General features: G+C 46.1%; 1 long non-coding RNA gene across 3 annotated transcripts in view; it reads left to right on the top strand.

The window, feature by feature from the left end:
- The window catches only part of LOC128418007 (uncharacterized), a 45513-nt gene extending 23819 nt beyond the window's left edge, over positions 1-21694 (top strand). The window contains exons 1-4 of one of the 3 annotated variants that reach the window (XR_008331639.1): positions 11918-12713; positions 13627-13930; positions 16611-16730; positions 21213-21694. This is a non-coding gene — a long non-coding RNA (uncharacterized LOC128418007). Of the gene's footprint in view, positions 1-11917; positions 12714-13626; positions 13931-16610; positions 16731-21212 lie in introns of those variants that run through there. The other 2 variants (XR_008331638.1, XR_008331640.1) reach the window with 2 other exon arrangements.
- Positions 21695-26006: the final 4312 nt, after the last annotated feature.

Genomic DNA, 26006 nt, shown 5'->3' on the forward strand with positions numbered 1-26006 from the left:
AGTTGCTTCAAGCTGCACAGTATTAGTATTTGCAGTAGGTAAATGGCCCCTGACCATTAGGTCCAGTCGTGGCCGACTCTGGGGTTGCGGGGCTCATCTCGCTTTATTGGCCGAGGGAGCCGGCATACAGCTTCTGGGTCATGTGGCCAGCGTGACTAAGCTGCTTCTGGTGAACCAGAGCAGCGCACGGAAATGCCGTTTACCTTGCCGCTGGAGCAGTTCCTATTTATCTACTTGCACTTTGATGTGCTTTTGAACTGCTGGGTTGGCAGGAGCAGGGACCGAGCAATGGGAGCTCACCCCATTGCGGGGATTCGAACCGCCGACCTTCTGATCGGCAAGTCCTAGGCTCTGTGGCTTAACCCACAGCACCACTCCAAACCCCCACCCCAGCTCTGTCCTATCAGCAATCTCATTTCATCTGCCTGTGGAGAAGACTGTACATCTGCTATCTGATTCACTCCTCTTGTGTTGGCCACTATCATTCTATGTGGATTGTATTGGTTGCCTGCAACATAGAATGGTCTTCTTCTTCTTTGGCGATCACTTGTAGCCGAGTAAACACAGTTTTAACAATGAGTCTGTAAGTGACTGTGGAGGCCAATTCTGGATCCACATGTCCTTCCACAGTGGGGACATTGGTTTCTGGGTGGGAGTTGATAAATTGCAGGCAAATCTATGCAGGTGTTTCATGCAGGGAACCATTAACTTTTTTTCTTTCAAGAAAAGATATTTAACTTTTGTTGCCTAAGCACATACAGTGCACTGCCTAAATCAGTGAACAACTATTTCCCCCCATCTCTCTGCATAGTTATAACTCAGGCACATGTGTGCATGTAAACACATGCTTAGACCAGTGTTTTCAGCAAATGGCTGAGCTCTCGGTCGTTTCCTAGGCTTCATCTTTATCTACCAGAGGCATTGACAGTGCAATGAGAAAACAGAAGTAACTGCTTTAACATCATGATGATTGAGATTAAGGCTTTCTGTAGGAACAGGCTCAGAACACAGAACAGAGCAGTCCTGGCTGAATCAGAACAGGTGGTTTCTTTTATTATTATTCATGAAATTTCCTGCAAATACTGTAGAGGATTAGCCCAGCAGAAGGAGAGCTGGTTTAGAATAGTTTTCCCTGTAATTAAGAGTTGCTCTTGCTTTTAACATGGTGGAGCATTCAAAAATGGCATCTCCCACATGCAACTCAGCAACTGTATGCAGAAAATTCTCATGATAAATCACTAGCACAGGCCCGTTGGCATTCATGAGAATTACAGAAACAGTATTTCAGTGGATAAATGGTTCTAGGGAACACACATGCATGGATTCCTGAGCTCTGGCAGGGTAAGGACTTCAGAGGATCCAGCAGGCTGCTTTAGGTCCGAACTGTGACATGTTTCCTCTTCACATTAACAGCAACAGCAGCAACAACAACTGTTAATCCATTGTTCAATGCTGAGTCAAGCCATAGCTGTGTCTCACAAAATGAAAGCATGTAATAATTGAAAGTGGCAATGCAACCAAACAACAACAACACAAACTGGCTTATAAATATAAAACCAAATTTACTAGAATAATAGCTAGAATAGAGATAGACTTGTAACCATTAAAACAACAAACATACTAAGGTGCCATGTGCAAGACACAGTCTGGAAATACTGCAAACATGGAGTGGATAAATGTACAAGTAGCGTAAGTCCAATCACAGAATGGCAACCCCGTGCCGCCACAGCGCCAAGGGTAGCACACTGGGTTGCCTTTCTGTGATTGGACTTACAAACTTGTTGAACGTATCATTTATCCAGTCTGTATAACATTTACTGCACATGTAAGTTGTTAAGAGGGGACGCGGGTGGCGCTGTGGGTTAAACCACACAGCCTAGGAATTGCTGATCAGAAGGTCGGCAGTTCGAATCCCCGCGATGGGGTGAGCTCCTGTTGCTCGGTCCCTGCTCCTGCCAACCTAGCAGTTTGAAAGCACGTCAAAGTGCAAGTAGATAAATAGGTACCACTCTGGCGGGAAGGTAAACGGTGTTTCCGTGAGCTGCTCTGGTTCGCCAGAAGCGGCTTAGTCATGCTGGCCACATGACCTGGAAGCTGTACGCCGGCTCCCTCGGCCAATAAAGCGAGATGAGCGCCGCAACCCCAGAGTCGGTCACGACTGGACCTAATGGTCAGGGGTCCCTTTACCTTTACCTTTACCTTGTTAAGATACAGTTGTACATTTATCCACTCCATGTTTCCAGGCTTTGTCTTGCACATGACACCTGAGTATGTTTGTTGTTTGAATGGTTACAAGTCTATCTCTATTCTAGCTATTATTCTAGTAAATTTGGTTTTATACTTATAAGCCAGTTAGTGGTGGTGTTGTTTTGTTGTATTATTATTACTGTCACCACATTTGATACTTTGTATGTATATACTATATAATTTAAAGTGGCACCAAACATTTCCCCTTTGAGAGATCACCCTGGCTAATGGTTGGCACCTAGCCAAGTGAAGAAGGTTGCTTGTAGCAGGCTTGGGGGGGACGGGACAGGGAGCCGACACCCCTCAGTTATTGCTCCACTAATACATCATCTTTAATTGAGCAGGAGATTCACATGAAGGGCAAAGCGTGGTGACAGGAAGTGACAGGGCTAGTGTACAGGAATTTAACACAAGGGTCTGGGCATTTTCTCGATCACTGCCTCCCTTTGCCTTGCAGCTGGCTTTGCACTTGGCATAGCTAGGCAGCCTGAGGGGTGAATGTGCCTTTCTCCTCAGCCAGAAGCTGGGAAACCATCAATTCACAGTGCTGCTCAGTTAGCTCGTCTGATATTTCAGATCCCGGTGTATTCTTGCTCCATTAGATGGGGAAAGTCACCAGTTCATCTCCCAAAGCTGTTCACCTCACTTCATAAATGCAAATTGAACCCACAAGACAATATTAAGGCAAATACAACGCCACTGTGCTTTCTACTAACCAGTTATAGTATCACTGCTACCTCCCTTTTGTGCTTATCCACAAGCTCAGTAAGCCTCCAGACATTCAGGTGATTTCACATCTTGGACCGACAGCTCTGGGTGAACCCATGGCAGCCCTAGATTAATGCTATGCACATATATATGTCTGCCCAAGATTATCCAAAGTCTAATGCGAGAAAAGGTGAATTGTTAAACCTGAATTGTTCCATAAAAGAGTAGTATAAAACAATACCATTATGAGAGCCCCACAAAAAACACACACAAAATAGAACACAATACTTTTCACACAGATTCTTCTCCAGAATTCTGGTGAACTAAAAAACCTGCATATGCTTTTGCGACTGAGCCATCATGGGTTACTTGTTACTTCAAAAATCTGTATCAAGCAAATGTGCACAATTTCCTCCTAATTTGTATTCTTTATTCTGCATTTTATCATTTTGCATAATTTCATTCTGTTTCCCTTTCCTGTACTTTCCTTCAGAACTTTGTAAGATTCTTGGAACAACAAACTTTTTGGGTTTTTTGTGAGCTCCTGTTGCCCTGTAAAACCTCCAGAATGAATTAAGTTCTTAACCTGAGGTACCACTGTAATAATAATAATAATAATAATAATAATAATAATAATAATAATTTATTTATACCCCGCCCATCTGTCTGGGTTTCCCCAGCCACTCTAGGCGGCTTCCAACAAAATACAGTGGTATCTCAGGTTAAGAACTTACGGTAATTTGTTCCGGAGGTCCATTCTTAACCTGATACTGTTCTTAACCTGAGGTACAACTTTAGCTAATGGGGCTTCCCGCTGCCGCTGCGCTGCCGCCACACAATTTCTGTTCTCATCCTGAAGCAGAGTTCTTAACCCAAGGTACTATTTCTGGGTTAGTGGAGTCTGTAACCTGAAGCATCTGTAACCTGAAGCGTCTGTAACCTGAAGTACCACTGTATTAAAATACAATGCTCTGTTAAACATTAAAAGCTTCCCTAAAGAGGGCTGCCTTCAGATTTCTTCTAAAAGTCTGGTAGTTGTTTTTCTCTTTGACATCTGGTGGGAGGGTGTTCCACAGGGTGGGTGCCACTACCAAGAAGGCCCTGTGCCTGGTTCCCTGTAACTGGTTCCCCAGGCGCCCGAGCAGCTTCCTCTGCCTCTACTGGCAGGATGCCCCACTTCCTCTTCTGCCTCGAGACCCCCACTGGCTTCCTCTCCCCACTCCCCTCTGCAGGACGTTCCCTCTTCAGGTACTTACCTGTGATGCAAGAACTAACTAGATGCACATGCAGAAGCCCTCCTTCCTTTCACTCAGCCAGCCCAGAGTGAGGATTTGGCTTCCACCAACAGGGAGTTTTTGAGAAATGGGTCTGGGAGTCCCATGAGATGCCAGTGAAGGAACTCTGAGCTAATTGGTGAGGTTTTTGTCATTAGTGCCAAGGCAATTTCGCCCTCCTCTCTCTCATCTCCCTCTCCCACCATTATATATGCAGTGCAACTGCTTTTTGTATTTGTATTTTGTATTTGGGTGCTAAGATTGCTCTTATACAAACAGCTTCTCTCTGTCAGTTTTCTTCCTTTCCGGCGCTTTATGAGGAGCTTGGATGTGCTCCCTCTGGACTAATTTGGAGAGAGATGATTAACTTGTTAATATCTTTTCCTTCTCAAAAGTCTCAAGCTCTCTGCTATTAATTCTGTCAGATTTCGGCAGGCTTTCTGGTCATATGACAAAGCACACAAAGTAGTGAATGTAAGTAAATATTGGGGCTGTGCTCAGACTCCAGCAGATTCATTTTGTGGCTCCGATTTGTAAATCCGGATCAGGCCCAGTCTGGTCCAGGCCGATTTAGACCTGGTCCAACCCTACCCAGATTTTCCAAATCTCAGGAAATCCGATTGACTTGTATTGCAAAACTAAAATGGCCACAAATGGGAATGTGAGAAGAAAAAGTGTAGTGCCCCACCCCCCGCAGCCATCAATAATAATAATAATAATAATAATAATAATAATAATAATAATAATAATAATAATATATTATTTATACCCTGCCCATCTGGCTGGGTTTCCCCATCCACTCTGGGCAGCTTCCAACAGAACACTAAAATGCAATAACCTATTAAACATTAAAAGCTTCCCTAAACAGGGCTGCCTTCAGATGGCTTCTAAAAGTCTGGTAGCTGTTTTTGTCTTTGACATCTGGTGGGAGGGTGTTCCACAGGGCTGGTGCCACTACCGAGAAGGCCCTCTGCCTGGTTCCCTGTAACTTGGCCTCTCGCAGTGAGGGAACCGCCAGAAGGCCCTCGGTGCTGGACCTAAGTGTCCGAGCAGAACTTATAAGACTTATAAGGGGATCTATTTGTGAATAAGGGTGTACTCCTTAGGAGGACAACTTAACGTCCTTAGGAGGACAACCAAATTTAAGCACAAATTTGACCCACAGCTGTGAGGCATTCGCGAGCTTTTTTGCGGAGAAAGTCCTGTTGCTCCGCCATGACCTCCCTGCCAATTTAGATACAGTGACTGAACTGGAGGCCCCTCGACTATCTTCGGGTCCAGTGTTGGACCATTTCGATCGGATACTCCCTGCTGACGTGGATAGATTCCTCCAAGCTGGTAGCCCACCACCTGCCTCCTCGATCTGTGCCCGTCTTGGCTGATTAGGGCGTGTCCAGATGTCGCACGGAACCCCCTGGTTGAAATTATCAATTTGTCCCTTGGCATGGGGACATTCCCAGGGGAACTGAAGGAAGCAGTGGTGTGTCCGCTCTTAAAGAAAACTTCACTAGATCCTTTAGACCTATCCAATTACTGCCCAATTTCAAATCTTCCATATCTGGGTAAGGTAATTGAGAGAGTGGTTGCTGAACAGCTTGGTAGGTTTCTGGAGGAAACATTGGCTTTAGATCCATTTCAGTCCGGGTTCCGTCCTGGTTTTGGGACCGAGACGGCTCTGGTTGCCCTAACAGATGATCTCCATAGACAACTGGATTGAGGCGGGTCAGGACTGCTGATTCTTTTATATTTGTCAGCAGCCTTTGACATGGTCGATCATGATCTTCTGGACCACCGCCTCACCGACGTGGGGATACAGGGCATAGCCCGTAAATGGCTGTGCTCTTTTATCTCTGGTCGGGGACAGAGGGTGGCACTAGGGAGGGAGATGTCATCGCGCCACTCCTTCGTGTGTGGAGTGCCGCAGGGCGCAATCCTCTCCCCGATGCTTTTTAACATTGTCCGGAGCTTTGGGCTGGGCTGTCACCAATACACTGATGACACTCAGCTCTATCTGCTGATGGATGGCCACACCGACTCGGCCCCGGACACACTGACCAGATGCTTGGAAGCTGTGGCTGGATGGTTTCATGGGAGCTGATTGAAACTAAATCCTTTGAAGACAGAGGTCCTATGGTTGGGTCGGGGTGGCATGGGGATGAGGGACCAACTGCCTTCTCTTGCCGGGGCCCAATTAGTGCCATTGCCTTCCGTTAAGAGTTTGGGTGTAATCCTTGATGCCTCCCTTTCCATGGAGGTGCAGGTGACAGCAACAGCCAAGGCGACATTTTTCCACCCTCGCCGCATCAAGCAGTTGGTCCCTTACCTTTCCCGCCCCGACCTGGCCACAGTGATCCATGCGACGGTCACCTCCAGGCTTGACTACTGTAATTCGCTCTACGCGGGGCTGCCCTTGAAGCTGTCCCAGAAGCTGCAGCGAGGCTCCTCACGGGGTCTCTGCCATGGGAGCATATTCACCCAGTGCTTTTCCAGCTGCACTGGCTCTCGGTGGAGTACAGGGTCAGATTTCAGGTGCTGGTTTTGACCTTTAAAGCCCTTCACGGCCTAGGACCCTCGTACCTACGGGACCTCCTCTCTCGGTATGCCCCACGGAGAGCCTCAAGGTCCATAAATAGCAACACCCTAGTGGTCTTGGGCCCTAAGGAAGTCAGATTAACCTCAACCAGGGCCAGGGCCTTTTCAACACTGGCCCCGGCCTGGTGGAACACTCTGTCTCATGAGACGAGGGTCCTGCAGGATCTGATTTCTTTCCACAGGGCCTGTAAGACAGAGTTGTTCCGCCTGGCCTTTGGCTTGGAGTCAATTTGATTCCCTCCCCCTCTTTCTTTTTTCCTTTCTCCTCCTGTGATGAGGCTGCATTTTAATGTTTCAATGTTGTATTTTAATCTTGTTTTTAAGTTGTATTCATTCAACTTGTTTTTATTATTGCTTGTTAGCCGCCCTGAGCCCGGCTTTGGCTGGGAAGGGCGGGGTATAAATAAAATTTATTATTATTATTTATTACTCAGGAGTAAACATTATCTTATTCACTGCCAGCAGCAGCAGTTAGGGTGTGGTTACTGCTCATCCACATTTCTGCTCCAGATTTATTTCAACCGTATTACATACTGATTAATTAACTCAGGTCTGGGAGCTTTTCTTGTTGTTCCACAACTGTGGCTTGTGAAAATGCAATCTTATCCTCTGAACTGAAGCTTGGTTAAGCAAAATCTCTCTTTAGATTTTCCTCGTATCCGTTTAGATCCGATTTAGTGGGTCAGATGTATTGAACCAATGCCCACTCTACTGCCCAGAAAACGAAGCGAATCAAAACAAAAAGTCCTGAACCTAAATTCACATTCAAATGTGAAGTCAGTGCAAAGTCCTAGTTTCCAGCTCCAGCGCCTTATAGCTGGAACTTATATTTACCCTTTCAATGCCTCTTAACTTTCCAAAACTGCTACGCTGGGTAGCTGGATCTTTAAAATGTGGGATTAAAGAAGCCGTAAATCAGGAAGGGACAAAAAATTAGTAGAGCAGAAAACACCAAATGACATGGAGCAAATTCTGTACGTAATAGGCAGGCTGGCAGGCTTTTTGTTCCACAGTGTAACAACTAGATGCCTTTGCAGCCTGCGAAGAATGGCCTATAGAGGTGCAGCTGCCTGATCTAGTACAGAGAACTGTGTGCCCCGTATACTGCACCCTGTGGCTGATGTGTGCACATGTGAGTTGCGGTGGGAGGCAGCACTTTGTGGTGGTGTCCGTTGCAAACTCTGCCTCAACCTAATGCTATGGATGGGGATCAATAATAATAATAAATAATAATATCCTGTTGTGGTGCCCATTTTTCTTTCCCCAAGAGCTTACATTGATATTTGCAGCTCACTGGAGTTCCAGGTACAGATTAAATCTACTGCCATGGCACTAGATCTGTTGTTGTTTTTCTTCATGGAGCTTGCAAAGGAAATGTGTGGGTGGGAGAGAGACAGACAGACAGACAGAAGACCTGCTCAACCAATTTCAGGTCATGTTTTCTCTCTAACTCAGAGCTTTAGCAGCCATGTCCCTTAAGTGCCCGGCAAACACGCACCTCCCCCCACACACCTTGGCTTCCTCGTGCTGTGCTGGGTCTCCCTTACCAGTGATTGTTAGCTTCACAATAATTAGGCAAAGCAGCATCTAACACAATTGTTTCAGCTCGAGCAAGCAATTAGGCCAGGCAGTGAGGCCTGATAATGAGCAATATCCGCCTTCTCCCCCTCCTTCCCTCGCATCATCACCGGGCAAGCCGTTGTTATTGCTTCACAAGCTTCCTAACACACTCTGGCGCTGGCACTCAGAGCAGCCCCACGGCTATGGGCTTCACCACACACAAGCACAGCAGCAGGGAGGGAGACCTAGAAGCCAGAGCGGTTTTTCTGTCTTTCGATGAGGGTTATCGAAAGGTTGAACGGGTACAGGAGCCCTTGTCCGCAGGTTGCTCTCTGGAGACACAGAAGCATGCCAGTGGCAAGCATCTCGATTTCTCATGGGCTGAGCTAAAACGGCTTTCCAAAATTCTCCATTCTTTGTGGGCAGCAAAATTGGGATGCTGACTATTCCGCTCATTTAATGGAACTCTATTACGAGTTCATTTTGGTGAACGAAGGAATCAGTGGACCAAAGAGATGACTGGAAAGAGTAGGATTTATTGGAACATCAGGAGCAAGAAGAACAAGACTGAGGAACAAGGGCACTTGGCCCACTTTATATACCTTAAGCCGGCCCAGGCAAACCTCACCTGCGATAGGTCACCTTGAAATTAGCGAATCACAACACTGGCCCTATCTCAGCAGGGATTGGCTGTCTGCCAGCTACGAACAATATCATTGGTGGGTTTTTTAATCCTTTCTGTCTTTTGTTATGCAGATGAAGCTTCTGAACTCCAGGAGGCCAGAAGGCCTCAGCCTGCATTGCATGCAATACGTATAATCATCTGCCCTGTGAGATGGGAATGCCAGCCAGCCAAGGACAATATTGGTGCATGCAATGGCATTTTATATCCTTTATCTCCTATAGCATTTTAAAATTGCATAGTCTCCAACTGCCCCCAAAATGCTAGGACCATCATGAAAAGCCACCATGGCTTCTTCCTTTGACACGCAGGGTCCTAAATAACTGATGCCCTGGGGCACTTTGAATGATGGCCAAGTGTGTTGTGGGTTGGGGAAGCTGTTAAGTTGTGGGTGAACATATCAGATGACACAGCGATTCTTCAAACAGCTCTTATTTATTCACAGGCCAGAACAGAACTGAACTGAAGGGTTCAGCCAGCCTGCTTATATAGAGCTCCACTACAACGCAACTGTAGCCACTTTCTGTAACTATCCAATCACTGAACGTCACTTTCAATCCCTTATTTGCATACGTGGACCTGAGTGAAAACTATCTACAGTATCCCCCTGCTGGCCCAGGGTGAGAACTTCAGTACATAACACCAGCCGTAGGCTTCCCTCCCTGACCATTAGATCCAGTTGTGACCGACTCTGGGGTTGCGGCGCTCATCTCACTTTATTGGCCAAGGGAGCTGGAGTACAGCTTCTGGGTCATGTGGCCAGCATGACTAAGCCGCTTTTGGTGAACCAGAGCAGCACATGAAAACGCTGTTTACCTTCCTGCTGGAGCGGTACCTATTTATCTACTTGCACTTTGACGTGATTTTGAACTGCTAGGTTGACAGGAGCAGGGACTGAGCAATGGGAGCTCACCCCGTCACGGGGATTCGAACCGCCGACCTTCTGATCGGCAAGTCCTAGGCTCTGTGGTTTAACCCATAGCGCCACTTTGGCTCAAATACAGCTATGCAAAGGATTAACACTAGATCCAAAGTTCTATCCAAAATACGCAGGTGGTTTTGCCTAGTATTCTGCAGGAGAGAAAGGCTCAAAGGGGAAAAACCTTCAAAAATTTTCCACAAATTTTTTTTTACTCAGTCCTAATTTCTCTAATAATACATATTTGCTCATATATGCTGGTCAGCTAGACTGCTGGGAAACATGTTGGGCAGTTTCTGTGTGAATGCAGTTTAAATTATTGGAAGCCTCCCTGTCTGCTTGGCAGTGAGGAGAAAGATGAACTGTAGCATGTCTGCAAACACAGTGGCACAAAAGTTCATGTAAATGTTTTCCAAGTTTTCATCTGCACAGGTAGATTAGAAAATGTTATGCCAATTTTTACCCATAGGTCTATGCCACAAATCTTTTAGGTAAGTAGCAACACACTGGTTGTGGATAACTAACGTGTTGGAGGAATGTGAGACTCTGAAAGAAGGTCTCTCTCCGCTGTGCAAAGACATCATTTAACCTTTTCATGAGCCAATCAGAGGTAATAAATACCTTTCTAAAGAGAGTTGTGAGGCTGTTCCTTAAGAAAGTCACACCAGTCTACTCAAGCACTTAGATCGTTAGTTGAAACTAATCAAAAGAATAAATGAAAGAAAGAACACCCCCCCACCCCCCCGGATCTTCAGTATTATTCTGTTCACAAATATATTTATTTGCTCTTGTCCATGGCAGTGATGCTGTGTAGCACAGCTCTGCTTTGTCCCCCTTGCCAGCCACTGTAGTCCTCCAGATGTTTGAGTACGAGGTATCATCAGGTTTTAGTTGAGGATGCCCAAATCCTTTCCCCTTTTGTTTAAACCCAGGTGAAGCTGTATCCCTGTAATGCCTCTGCATAAAGACAAATAAACTGAAGCTATGTCTTGACAATGGGATGCGGGTGGCGCTGTGGGTTAAACCACAGAGCCTAGGGCTTGCCGATCAGAAGGTTGGCGGTTCGAATCCCCGTGACGAGGTGAGCTCCCATTGCTCGGTCCCTGCTCCTGCCAACCTAGCAGTTCAAAAACACATCAAAGTGCAAGTAGATAAATAAGTACCGCTCCAGCGGGAAGGTAAACGGCGTTTCCATGCACTGCTCTGGTTTGCCAGAAGCGGCTTAGTCACGCTGGCCACATGACCCGGAAGCTGTACACTGGCTCCCTTGGCCAATAAAGCGAGATGAGCGTCGCAACCCCAGAGTCGGCCACGACTGGACCTAATGGTCAGGGATCCCTTTACCTTTTATGTCTTGACAAGTTGCTATGTCTTGACAAGATGTTGGTTGGTGGTTCATCTGACTTGGAGGGTGGTGTTTTGCTCTTCTGCAGGTGCATGGACCATTTCTTCAGCCTGGGTATGTGGTTAGAGTCAACCTTAGCTTGATCCGAATGGCCTCAGTGGACTGAAGCACTGTTCACCAACTGAGGCAGGTGTGTCCCTTGTGGTTTCTCCTAGAGAGTCAGAGACAGCTTGAGTTTATTATACTATGGTATAATATACTATGGTATTATCCCATTTATACTATGGTAATATCCCATTTGTAATACAGTGGTACCTCTGGTTGCGAACGGGATGCGTTCCAGAGGCCCGTTCATAACATGAAAAGAGTGCAACCCTCAGCGGCACGTCTGCGCACACGCAGGTTGTGATTTGCCGCGTCTGCGCATGTGCGTGATGCCATTTTGTGCTTCTGCGCATGTGCGAGTTGCAAAACTTGGAAGTAACCCTTTCTGGTACTTCCGGCTTGCCGCGGGACGTAACCTGAAAGAACGTAACATGAAGCGGACGTAACATGAGGTATGGCTGTATTGCAATGCTTGTGGGGCCATCTTTAAAGAAACTACAATTCACAGGCTACAGTCAGTGCAAAGTATGGCAGCTAGGTTATTAATTTGACCTGGATATATCTTGCCAGTTTTAAAATAGCTGCAGTGGCTCACAGTCCATTTCCAGGCCTAATTCATTGTGCTGACTTTGACCTTTAAATGGTGTGGAATCAGGATTTGTGAAGGACTGTCTCCTCCTACACATGCCTGCCCAGGTATTAAGGTGCACCTCAGAGGTTTTTCTCGGGGTCATTCCATTTCCTGATCATAGGACCATGAAGTGAGGCAGGTGATAAAACGATTTAAGTTGTGGAACACTATCTCAGGAATGCTCTCGGCAGAAGGCTAGCCTGTCAGAAGATCTCTTACCATTTCAGCACCAGGTGAAGACCTTTTTTTAAAAAAATTCACTCAAGCTTTCTAGTTTTAGTTCTGACCGGTGGCACTATCTGGCTCTCCCTCCTGTTCTGTTTTCATTGTTGAGCTGTATTCCTATGATATTTATCTCTCCCTCTTTATACTGCATTTACTCAAGTTCGTCATCATGCTGTGAAGACAGTCTGGACCACTAGGCGGCAGAAGAGGCCCACGGAGTGACCTTTTCAGAATCAAGTCAGAACCTGAATGGGGCTTCTCAGGAGGAAAACGTGGGAAGGAGAGGCTCCGAGGGAGGGTGACATCATCGTGCTGGGGAGCAGCTGTGGATAGGAAATAAGGTGGTCTCAGGAATGGGGACCTGTTTGTGAGTTTGGAAGCTGAGGAAGAAAGAACCCGTGGTGGTCCTGGGGAGGGAAAAGTAGGTAGGAGAAGAGAAGAGAAGATGTTGCCGTCCTGAAAAGAAACATCCATTTGGGGGAAAGGAGATTGTGGTCCTGGAGAAGGAAACCCTGGGGGAGGCCAACAGTTTAACACATTCATCAGCCACTTAACAAGAGCCGTACTTTACAAAATAGCTTCTAAAATACAGTGGTACCTTGGGATGCGAAAGGGATCCGTTCTGGAGCCCCGTTCGCATCCTGAAGCGAATGCAACCCTCGTCTGCGCATCTGCGCATGTGTGGCTCGCATTTTGCCACTTCTGTGCATGCACGTGACATCATTTTGACTGTCTGCGCATGCACGCGCGGCAAAACCAGGAAGTAACACACTCAGTTACTTCCAGATCGCCGTGGAGCGCAACCCGAAAATACTTAACTTGAAGCACATTTATCCTGAGGTATGGCTGTAGTCATCAAAACATAACCGATAAATATATAATTTAAGACCTTTTAAAACATCCATTTTAAATAAGTAAATTAATTAATAACAGTTGAGGAGGAACAAGGTTCTTAAGAGGAACAAGTTTCTTACGTTTTCAAATCTTTTTCTGTTTGGTTTGCTAGATGCCATCACAAATCAAACTCTTACATCTGATTAAGAGTGAATAGGGAGGGTGAATGAATTAGGAAAGCGGAGGGGAACCAGAGAAGGATGCAAACGTCTCTCTCTCTGCAATTTATTCTCCAGATGGACAATATCACACTTTCCTAGAATTCATCTCATTTGCTGTTTCCTTCCCAGAGGTGACCTATGTTTGCTAGGTCAGCACAGTGCTGCCTCCTTTAAATTTATCTCCCTCTCTCCTTTTTGTTCTAAATGCTGTTTGCAGCATCCTGTTTAGCATCCTTTGCAAATTCAGGTGGCTTTCTAATGCTCCTCCTCTTTTGCCTCACAGATCAAATGAGGATGTCGAAGGAAAACTGAACCGGGTTTATTGTGACAAAGCTTCCTTGGGCTTTGGGGCATGGTGAAGTTGTCAAGAAGAGCCAGTATTCCAGAGAACTAATGTGATACTACAGAGGACTTCACAAAACTAACTCTCAGCAGGTATCAAATGGATGCTGCTGCCAGCCTGACTCCGTGTGCTGCATATAATTCCTGGGTCAGCACCAGACCTGCGGAAGTTCCAGTCCTAGTCAATGGCTCCCAGAACCATCCGTCTCCATCAGGGGTGCCACCTGAATAAAATAGGGGGGCAGGTAAGCTCTTCCCTGTGTAATCAGTCGCAGGGGTAGGCAACCACAGAGCCTAGGACTTGCCGATCAGAAGGTCGGCGGTTCGAATCCCCATGACGGGGTGAGCTCCCATTGCTTGGTCCCTGCTCCTGCCAACCTAGCAGTTCAAAAGCACATCAAAGTGCAAGTAGATAAATAGGTACCACTCTGGCGGGAAGGTAAACAGCGTTTCTGTGTGCTGCTCTGGTTCGCCAGAAGCGGCTTAGTCATGCTGGCCACATGACCCGGAAGCTGTACGCCGGCTCCCTTGGCCAATAGAGCGAGATGAGCACCGCAACCCCAGAGTCGGTCACAACTGGACCTAATGGTCAGGGGTCCCTTTACCTTTACCTAGGCAACCTAAGGCCCAGGGGCCAGATGCGGCCCAATTGCCTTCTCAATCCGGCCTGTGGACGGTCTGGGTATCAGTGTGTTTTTACATGAGTAGAATGTGTGCTTTTATTTAAAATGCACCTCTGGGTTATTTGTGGGGCCTGCCTGGTGTTTATACATGAGTAGAATGTGTGCTTTTATTTAAAATGCACCTCTGGGTTATTTGTGGGGCATAGGAATTTGTTCATTCCCCCCCTGCCCCCCCAAATATAGTCCGGCGCACCACATGGTCTGAGGGACAGTGGACCACAGCTGAAAAAGGTTGCTGACCCCTGTTATAGGGCATGCACATCATTTGAATGGCAGTGCCTAGGAGTGGGCTCCTTTGCTCTCCATTGGAAAGGGACACACATACTGCATCCGAGAAAATCTTTGTTGTGGCAAACCTGGTAAATAAGGTGCCATTTCCAACAGTAGAAATGGTTACAACAGTGTGTAAAACCGTACATGTGAATAACTGGGTCACACACATTCCTAATTCCCATGATCATTAGAACATGGGGAAAGCTGCATGTCTGAACTGGACTTGTGTTGTCCCTGCCCCTTCAAAAGATGGTAAAGAGTGTCTTTAAAGCCTTAAATGGCTCAGGACCGCAATACCTCAAGGACCGCCTCTTTCCATATGAACCTACCCGGACCCTGAGATCACCTTCTGAGGCCCTTCTTTGTGTGCCTCCCCCTTGAGAAGTCCAGAGGGTGGCAACACGAGAACAGGGCCTTCTCTGCAGTGACTCCCCATCTGTGGAATGCTCTCCCCAGGGAAGTTTGCCTGGCGCCTTCACTATACACTTTTAGGCGCCAGGCAAAAACGTTTCTTTTCAACCAGGCCTTTGCCTGACTTGATTTATATCCTATACCCTTTTTAAAAAAGGCTGGCTCTTTTGGTTGTTTTTTTTTAATTGGGTTGTTGGTTTTGTTTTGTTTTTATGTTTTTGGCATTTTATGTGAACCGCCCTGAGACCTTAGGGTATAGAAAATAAATAAATAAATAAATAAATAAATAAATAATAAATTCTTCCTGCCAATAAAATACATCTGAATGTGAATTTGCTATGGAAGAGTGTAATGTTCTCTGTGTAATGTTTTCCTTCTCTCTCTCTCTCTTGGGAATAGATTGTACCCACTGACACCAACTGCGCCAGCTTTCATTCTTTTACACTGATTCTTCCTCATGCTATGGCTAGCTCAGTTGGTTAGAGCTTGGTGCTGATAGTGCCAAGGCTGCAGGTTCGATCCCTGTATGGGTTGGCTGTATTGCCAGGGTTGGACTAGACGATCCTCAGGGTCCCTTTCAATTGTACAATTCTACAGTTGTCTACAATTCTATTATATTTCTATTATATTCTAATTGTATTACCGTATTTTTCGCTCTATAGGACGCACTTTTTCCCCTTCAAAAATGAAGGGGAAATGTGTGTGCGTCCTATGGAGCGAAGTCGCCATAGCCCTGCGACCCTCTCCCGGCTGGAGAGGTAAAGCGGGGCTATGGCAGGAGCCTCCATAGGCGCGAGTTACCTCTTCACCTGGGAGAGGGTCGCGGGGGGCTTCTTTAGCCCCCCGCGACCCTCTCCCGGCTGGAGAGGTGACGCGCGCCTATGGCAGGAGCCTCCATAGGTGCGCGTCACCTCTCCAGCCGGGAGAGCGTGCGCGGGGCTAAAGAAGCCATAGCCCCGGGACCCTCTCCCAGCTGGAGAAGTGACGAGTGACTATGGCAGCAGCCTCTCTGCTGCGCCTTTCCGCTGCTCCCTGACCTGCTCTTTGGGGCTGGTGGTGGGCTTCCAAGAGCAGGTCGAAAGGAACCTGAAGCCTGGAGAGCGAGAGGGGTCGGTGCACACAAACCCCTCTCGCTCTCCAGGCTTCCAAGGTAGCCGCCTGAACGCACCTTAAACGCACCTTGTTTTAGAGCGGGAAAACAAGAGGGGGGAAATTCTCCCACTCTCTGCGCAGCGCCTCCTGCCGCTTCACTGAAGGGGCGCTGGGCAGAGAGCGTTAGAATTTTTTTCCCTTGTTCTCCCCCCTCTAAAACAAGGTGCGTCCTATTGTCCGGTGCGTCCTATGGTGCGAAAAATACGGTATATTATATTATATTATATATTATATTATTCTATTATATGTGTGCGCGTGCGTGCGCATGTGTGTGTGTGTGCGCGCACACACACACACTTCACCTTGGATGCTGCTGTCTACCACCTACATAGAAAGGAACTGAAAAATTCTTTGGAGCCATCCAAGCAAAATCCAAAACGTGTACTCTCTCCTTATGTTTACATAGGAGAACATCACCTGACAAATTCCAAGACAATCTTGTCTGACTGTACTCATGCACCAATGGATTCCTGAGGATCGATGTTTCCTGAGGCAGACAGATGCCAACCAATCCCTATTAACACAGGTCATTGCAGCTTGTCTCAGATATAGCAGTAATAGCTGTTGTTTAATAATGCAGATAAGCTGCATGTTTCTCTATTGTGAAACACGGTTCCTCTACTATATTATTGTAATACAAGTTGGGTCCTTCTTACAGATTGGAAATAAATGATGTTGTTGGGATCTGTCTGTCTTGAGATACGAGGGAAGAGAGCGCCGGGTGGGGGTGGGGGTGGGATTTAAACCATTGGAGAGCTAAACCACCTGCTGTGGCTGTAGAGACCGACATGGAAAAGAAATGTTTTATTGCAAGTGGGGCAGATGAAGGTGTCTGGTTTACAACCTGTTTTGTTATTCTAGACTTTGTTTTGTTGATTTCCCCTCTATCAGGCAACCCAGCTGAAATATACTCGGAGTCGAGTGTGAATTTCATGCTCTTTATTCAGCTTGTAGTAGCAATGAATGAAACTTTCCTCAGAATGTCTAGCTATACAGTGGTACCTCGGGTTACATATGCTTCAGGTTACATATGCTTCAGGTTACAGACTCTGCTAACCCAGAAATAGTGCTTCAGGTTAAGAACTTTGCTTCAGGATGAGAACAGAAATAGTGCTCTGGCGGCGCGGCAGCAGTGGGAGGCCCCATTAGCTAAAGTGGTGCTTCAGGTTAAAAGCATGTTCCAGATAGTACAGACCTCCGGAACGAATTAAGTACTTAACCCAAGGTACCACTGTATATACATTATTTACACAATGGGCCCTGCGTGATTGGCTAATTCCGGGCTGCTCCTGTAGGCCAATCAGGTTGCGGATTCACTTCCTCCAGAAGCCTGATTGGCTGCTCCTGCAGGCCAATCAGGTGCTGATTCACTTCCACCTGGAGCTGGATTGGGTGGCTCCTGCAGACCAATCAGACTGCTCCATTCAGGATCCTATTGTTCTAGGATTCAGCTCAGTACATAACACCAACCATCATTATGGTACACCATGATTCTTAGTCAAAGATCCAAACACATATCAGGACACAACTGTTACAAGAGCCGCCATAGCACTAGGTGGGGTGGTGAGAAACCTGACTTGGGCGCAGAGACTGAGACAGCCTTCCTTCTGGCTGTGAAAATAGACAGCTGGTGAGATCCTCCGGGGCCTTGCAGCTATCCTTGAAGCACTATTGTTATGAAGGGTGCAGTTGGCACACAAGCTCATATTTCTCACATGGCACCCTGCTACCCATTTCTTGGGATTGTTTGCTGTTGAAACCTGGACACACTCAGATGTTCCAAATGCATGGACACATATGAGTTGCTTTCCTATAACAGTCTGAACATGCAGAAATACACTGTATTGTAAAAGGTTAAGGTAAAGGGACCCCTGACCATTAGATCCAGTTGCGGACGACTCTGGGGTTGCACACTCATCTCGCTCTATAGGCTGAGGGAGCCGGCGTTTGTCCGCAGACAGCTTCTGGGTCATGTGGCCAGCATGACTAAGCCGCTTCTGGCGAACCAGAGCAGCGCATGGAAACGCTGTTTACCTTCCCACCGGAGCGGTACCTATTTATCTACTTGCACTTTATATGCTTTCAAACTGCTAGGTGGGCAGGAGCCAGTGGCGTAGCGTGGGGGGTGCAGGGGGGGCCGGCCGCACCGGGCGCAACATCTGGGGGGCGCGCGCTCGCACTCGCAGCTCTTTGCCCCTACTAAAATCCACGGGTTAGGGGGCGCAAATTACTTGCCTTGCCCCGGGTGCTGACAACCCACGCTACGCCACTGGCAGGAGCTGGGACCGAACAACGGGAGCTCACCCCATCACAGGGATTCGAACTACTGACCTTCCAATTGGCAAGCCCTCGGCTCTGTGGTTTAGACCGCAGCGCCACCCGCGTCCGCGTACACTATTGTACACAGCTCTTTTTGTTGTACTTTTTCTTCAAAATCAACCAAAAATATATTTTTTTTAAGGACAGTTCATATTTCAGGCAATATCCAAAGCAAACTGGAACAAGGAGTTCCTTTAGTTGAGTGTTAACATCAGTGTGATTGGAAAGACATATAGTCTTGCTTTTTTTCTTCACCCAGTGTATGCCTTTTGTGTCTATTTCTTCAGCTGGATGAGATTCTTATTTTTCGTCGTCTTCAGACTGGTTTTGACAAAGCAGGAAACAGCTGTGGATGTGATTACCTGGCCTGATAAGCATCTTATTGTGAATGCTCTCCTAGATTAAGGAAGGGAGGAATTGAAAAGGAAGGACATTACACAATAGCCCCCAGTTGAAGGTAGGGCTTTTCCAGGAACTTTGCCCTTCCTGCCCTAGTTTAGCTTCTTGGAGCAGTACCTTGGGAATTTGTTCCCTGTGACCAGCTGCTGAAAGGGACACCTACGCTAGTAAAACTGTAATATGTAAATGACATTTGTATGTTGTTTGGTTCAGCTGAGATATGTGCAAGAGCCAAAACAACAGATACATATGTGATTCATATGCATCTTCTAGATTATCAAATAGCCACAAACCGGGGTGGGGAAAAGACGTTAGCCAGGGGTTTCTGGCATTGTTTGAAAATATAGGCTATATATTAAACAGCGACCAGAGATCCCTGCCTGAAATGTTTATGAAACAGCACAGGAAACTCCAACTAGTTTATAAAAAAAGATCTGTCATTTCACAGAAAACAATTCATACTGATGTTTGTGTGTGATCATTACCTGTGAACTATCCAGTTCACAGTACAATGACTATCTAGTACAGTGGTACCTCGGGTTAAGAACTTAATTCGTTCTGGAGGTCCGTTCTTAACCTGAAACTGTTCTTAACCTGAGGTACCACTTTAGTTAATGAGGTCTCCCGCTGCCACCGCGCCACCGCTGTGTGATTTCTGTTCTCACCCTGAAGCAAATTTCTTAACCCGAGGTACTATTTCTGGGTTAGCGGAGTCTGTAACCTGAAGCTTCTGTAACCTGAAGCGTCTGTAACCCGAGGTACCACTGTACTGTATGTCCTTTTTGAAGTAGTGGGGACATTTTGAATTTTGAGAGAATACTGGGGGTGCCAGTCACAAAATGGCTGCTGTGTGAGGTGTGGCACTCACAGAATTAGAAAATCAACCACCCGCAACAGCTTCATGCTATCCACAGGAAGTCAGCTATGTCCTGCTGCTCCTGATTTTACATGCACCCACCACAGCGATGCTGTCATCACCTAAGAACAACAGGGAACACTCATCGGTTCCAGTTCCCATTTCACAGAAATTGCTTAGAAAGGACCTGCACTTTCTGTTCCATATCTTTCTTTCTAGGAGAGCTAGGTACTTTTTATTGAAAGCTCAGAGTCTGGGTTTGGAAACAAAGACCTTGGTAAGCATCTCTTGGAGTTTGGGGTGGTGTCTTTCAGTTAGCAATAACAGCAAATGAAAAATGAGAATCTGCTTGTTACATTAATGGATATTCTTCATTTCCCCTTTCTGTGACTAGAAATTTATGCTGCACAGCCTTCTTTTTTTACTCAGAATTGTATATAGATGTAGGAAGGCAATGACAGACACTTCCAAAGCGATTTTCCCCACATTTTTGTTTATCAGAATCTTCTTCAGTAATATTGGAAGGGAGAATTGTTCATTACCTTTGTTACTGAGATTGATTTCTCTTGACCCATCTCCATGTTGCCATCTGTCTGTATCATTTTTATTACTGAATGTAGTCTAGGTCTCCTCTCCCCCCCCTCCTTCTCCACACACAATATTGTACATGTTCTCTCCCCCAGAAACACCAAATCAAAGAGCCAGGCAGTTGCACATTATGGATTTCACATCTTTTGCAGTGGTGGCATGAAAGGTTTCCATGGCAACCCCAAGGCTCACTCTCTGACACCGGGCTTGAAAACGCAAACATTTCCAGTTCTTTCACAATAGCAGTATTTCCACAGTCACCCTCCTGAAGGGCGGCTGATGTGCCATACAGTATTTCTGTGCATTAAAAAAGGTGTGCGGGTGCCTTTAATATTGCCAGTCTGTACCAGTCACTGAAACAAGCAGGTCTCAAAAATATAAAATAGTCACGTTTTGTTAGACAGAACTCCATCTTGTCTAGGGCTGTTTATTTGGACTGGCAGCAACTCTATAAGATCTCGGGCAAATAATCTTTTCAAATGGTATTATTTATACCCCGCCCATCTGGCTGGGCTTACCCAGCCACTCTGGGTGGCTTCCAAAAAAATATTAAAATACTGTAATACATCAAACATTAAAAGCTTCCCTAAACAGGGCTGCCTTCAGATGTCTTCTAAAAGTCTGGTAGTTGTTGTTCTCTTTGACATCTGGTGGGAGGGTGTTCCACAGGGCGGGCGCCACTACCGAGAAGGCCCTCTGTATTTCACAGAATCATAGCATTGTACAGTTGGAGGATCATCTAGTCCAACCAGTATTTTTCATTAATTATTTCCTGTTTCTTTAAGTGCGAGCATGGAAAACATTTGCTGGAATCTCTCATCCATATTTTTCTTTCTTTCTTTCCAGGAGAGCTGAGAATGTGAGCTTGGAGCTAAAGGAAATCTCAGCTATGCGACCATAGCAAACCCCCCTATCTTAGCCACCAATCATAGCCACTGGCCCATCTTGTAGATCATTATAGTTAATTTATGTGAAGTTCAGTAAACACTTGTGCAAAAAAGTGTGTACTTCAGTTGTAGTACAAACATGTATGTTGTAAGAACTAACAGGTCTGAATCTACTCAGAAGTAGGGGGGAAATACATTCACAGAGTACACTTTCTCTGAAAATACTATTATTGATATACTTGCATTTCCCCAATGCATTTCCCCTAAAATAAGCATTTTTGTAGGCACTTTCCCCATAAAAGACTCTTATCACTTATTTGAGAATGCTATTTGAATCTCAGAACCACCATTGCATAGGGTGGGAATGTGAGTAATCAGATTTGAGAATGCCCACCCCTCCAGCGACCAATCATGGGCCTAAGGACAATTGTGTTGCAACACAACACAACACAACATTTGAAGGGTCTTTTTTTTTGAATTTTTTGAATTAAATATTTTCTTGGGTTTTTTCAAGGGTCTTTTCATAGAAAAGAGCAGAACAAGTAAAGCCTAATTTAGCCCAAGACCCAGTAGTTGTTTTCTGAGACCTGAACTACTTTTTAATTCTTATGGGCAATCATGCATTCTTTTTCTCCATAGCATCTTAAGGAGCAGTTGAGTGGGACCACCATTCCTATATCTATATATTTTATGTCTGTTCCCAGTCCTGCGGCTGCATGCAGAGGCAAACCAGCAAGTCCTACAAGTTTTCCAAGTCAATCCTCACATTGCAAGTAGATTAAACAGAGGAGGCTGGTCCACTAGGTCTACTGGTAAATATAATTGCAAGTAAAAAAAGGTAAAACCCCTTCCTCTCCATAAAACTAACTAACCAAAGCCACACTCTTTCCTGGTCTCCACGTACTCTTATCCTTCCATCTGAATTTAGAGAAACTCCTGAAAATAGTTCTGTCAATCTTCCATTCTCTGACCAATCAGCTCTCTGCACAATCCAGCCAATCCCCATTCAGAACAATATTGCTGTGGCCAGGAGGTCCCTCCCATCCATCTGGGATGGGTTGGGGGAGGGATGTGAAAAATCTACATTTTGAACTGCAGACTCCTGAGAAATAGCACTTTGCAGGTTATCCTCCCTCCTCCTTTCTCCTAATCTTAAATGCAGATTTGCATGCTGAACACTGTTGTTTTTCTTGCCTTATGTTTAATAAATACAGCTTGTGAAATTAATAGAAAAGAAATGCTGAGTGATGAGGATAGTAGTTTTCTTGGCTATCTTGTATTAGGTAGATGCAGTGTTTCTCAAACTTGGGTCTCCAACTGTTGTTGGACTACAACTCCCATCATCTGCAGCTTGCAGAATCAGTGGTCAGGGATGATGGGAATTGTAGTTCAAAACCCGCTAGAGAACCAAGTTTGAGAAGTACCGGTTAGTGTCTGACTAGGGCAGGGGTCAGCAGCGTGCGGTCCATGGGCCAGATGTGGCCCACAAAGACCGTTTTACCGGCCCATGAACCGAGCTGCCTGCTTGGCGAATCCCCCATGCGCTGCACTAAACCAGCCCAGCGCGGTGCAGGGACTCACTGAGCGGTGCCAGAAATTGTGTCTGTGCACTTGCAGATACCGGAAATCGCATGTGCGCATGTCCAGACACCAAAAATTGCTTCTGTGCAGGTGCAATTTTCGGCGTCTGGGCATGCGCAGAAGCAATTTCTGGCGCTGCGGACATGCACAGATGCTATTTTCAGCGCCACACTGCGCCAGTCCAGCCCACGGAAGATCTCCGTGGGAGTGATCCGGCCCATGGCAGGTAAACCTTGCCGACCCCTGGACTAGGGCCTGGGCAAAAGGGGTTCAAATGCCCACTTCAGCTGTGAACCTCACTTGGGTGACCTTGGGCCAGTCACAGTCTCTCAGCCTAGCCTGCCTCCCAGAATAGTTCTGAGACTAAAATGGGAAGGAAGAGAAACATGGGCCAGAAAGGTGGCATGTAAATGCACTAAAATTCTTAAGGATGAATTTTATGCACTATCCATTCTTAAGGAAATCAGCCCTGAGTGCTCACTGGAAGGACAGATCCTGAAGCTGAGGCTCCAATACTTTGGCTACCTCATGAGAAGAGAAGACTCCCTGGAAAAGACCCTGATGTTGGGAAAGATTGAGGGCACAAGGAGAAGGGGACGACAGAGGACGAGATGGTTGGACAGTGTTCTCGAAGCTACCAGCATGAGTTTGACCACATTGTGGGAGGCAGTGAAAGACAGGAGTGCCTGGCGTGCTCTGGTCCAGGGGGTCACGAAGAGTCGGACACGACTAAACGACTAAACAACAACAACAAATGCCCTAAAAAGAAATAAGATTTCTCAGTTAGTAAGCTGTAACTTTGGAGCAATGAAAGCTCCAGTTAAATTGTGGGGTGTTTTAAAGGCTGGAACCGAAACAGAAATGTCATGTAAAACATAGTCTCAGGAGGGGGCTGTTCGCTTATAGCCTCGACCTGGGGCCATTTACTGTGTAAGGAAGTGTACCGATTGCTGCTGGAACGACTGAGTGCAGCGCTCAATTGTTGTTAATACTGTGGTGATGGTCGGATTTACTCTTTAAGTGGAGGTTGATGACCAAATCACCTTATTTAGAATAAAGTGGAACACACATTAGGCATAGGGAAAAAACACAGCCACCAGCAATCTATTCCTTCAGCTGCTTCAGGCTGCTCAGCTTTTTGTAAAACATGGACTGGAGCTGCTCTCGGCTCTGGTAAATTGGAGCACCTAAAATACAGACTGGATTCCCTTAACACTACAGTGATGGCTGCTTGTCCCCGCCCCCCCCCCAAAAACCTGTCTGCTTTTTAGCCTAGTAAATGAAAGGCAGTGATTCTATGCATCATGTGAATGACAATGACAGGGAGGGGTGGGTTATATTTCAGCTGTTGAGAAATTATCTTCTTAAATACAGGGATTCCTCACTGGTCAAGCAGCTGCACTCTGCACATGCTCATGCTGTGTAGTTCTGAGGTCCATAATTCTTAGCTACACCTCCCCCAACTTAAATGAACCCCCTTAGACTGCAGCATGTTTTGATTGGCCTCACATTTTCCTTCTCCATAAGCCAAAATAGTGCACTTTCAGCCAACTAGCCATGGTTTGCAGCAGAAATACAACACTTAAATATAATACTGAACAGTAGCTCAGTAGTACTTTGAAAAAAGAGTACAGACAATATGCACAGGTTTTCATGGATTACCAGGAATAAGGCATCTGAGGCATTGGAATTTGAGAAACTTTAACAGAAGGAAGATATTCTTTAGGAGACATTCTATATGACCCGATCCCCCCTCCCAGGTGGCATATGACCCAGGGATCTGGGGTGCCATAATAAGTGGCTATTTTTGTTTCAGAGAAGGTGGAGGGAAGGGAAAATTGCAGTAGGTCTTAGGAAAAGTCTTGGTTTAAAGAGCCTAGGTTTAAAGAGGGGGAAAGATGCAAATCATTACCTATTCTTCCCAAACGGGTGCCACAGAGAGACCAGTGGAAGCGCTCCTTGTATCTTATTGTATCTTGACTAGATCTGCTTTAGAGTCCAAGCAGAGCAGAGGGTCATTGATTTGGTATTTTGCAAGTTTGCCAGAGCAAAAATAGGGAGAGCGGGGATGAGAGATCAATCATTACGGCCAGCCACCTAGCAATTGGCCTGTATGATTATTTGAATGCTTCTTCTTCTTTAGTGATCACTCGTAGCCGAGTAAGATTGTTTTCCATGAGCATGGGCTTAGCGGTGTGTCCATAGGTGACTGTGGAGGCCAATTCTGGATCCGCACGTCCTTCTACAGTGGGGACATAGATTTCCGGGCGAGAGTTGATCACATTGAGGGTTTGCCAAATGTACCTTCCTCTTAGCACGTTTCTCCCTTGCGTCCTGAGTTTGAGCGCCTTCAAAGTCCATGACACCTTTGGCAAAGGCCGTTCTCCAATTGGAGAGCTCGCAGGCCAGTGTTTCCCAATTCTCAGTGTTTATACTACATTTTTTAGGATTTCCCTTGAGAGCGTCTTTAAACCTCTTCAGTTGATCACCAGCATTACGCTTTCCATTTTCATGTTCGGAATAGAGCAGTTGTATACCTCAATGAAGTTGATGTTGAAGGATCATTGCTTCAACACTGGTGATCTTGGCTTCTTCAAGTACACTGGCATCAGTTTGCCTGTCTTCCCATGTGATATGTAAAAATTTTCGGAGACACCATGGGTGGAATTTTTCAAGGAGTGGTCCATGTTTCACAAGCGTACAGTAAGGTTGGTAGTACAATAACTTTGTAAACAAGCATTTTAAATGCATGGTTAGTCCACATCCACCACTGGGCATCAACCTCCATGTTATATACACACTCTTGACCTCAAGCATCCTGCCTGCAGTTTGGTGGTTACTAAGATTTTGCTTTTCCCCAGTCTCTACTTTTCCCCTTCTTCCCTGGCCTTCTCCCTCCACCACAGCCAATCTGCCTTAGCTGTAGGATGTGAAGTGCTTTGGATTGTCTAATCCCACTGGGACGTGGGCTCGTGATTCTCCCATCTGCTTGTTCTGAGGCAGACATTAGCAGCGGCACTTTCACTGCACGAGCTTTAATGCCAGCAAATCTAATGAGATCAGCGCAAACGAGGGACACAACAAGAGAGGACAGATAGTCTTCTTTCTGGCTGGCTATTTGTTCATTGAAGGTTGGCCATCTATTTCATTATTTCAGCCTTGAGAAGCCAGA

Source organism: Podarcis raffonei, chromosome 7 (assembly GCF_027172205.1).
Source record: "Podarcis raffonei isolate rPodRaf1 chromosome 7, rPodRaf1.pri, whole genome shotgun sequence".
Lineage (NCBI taxonomy): Eukaryota > Metazoa > Chordata > Lepidosauria > Squamata > Lacertidae > Podarcis > Podarcis raffonei.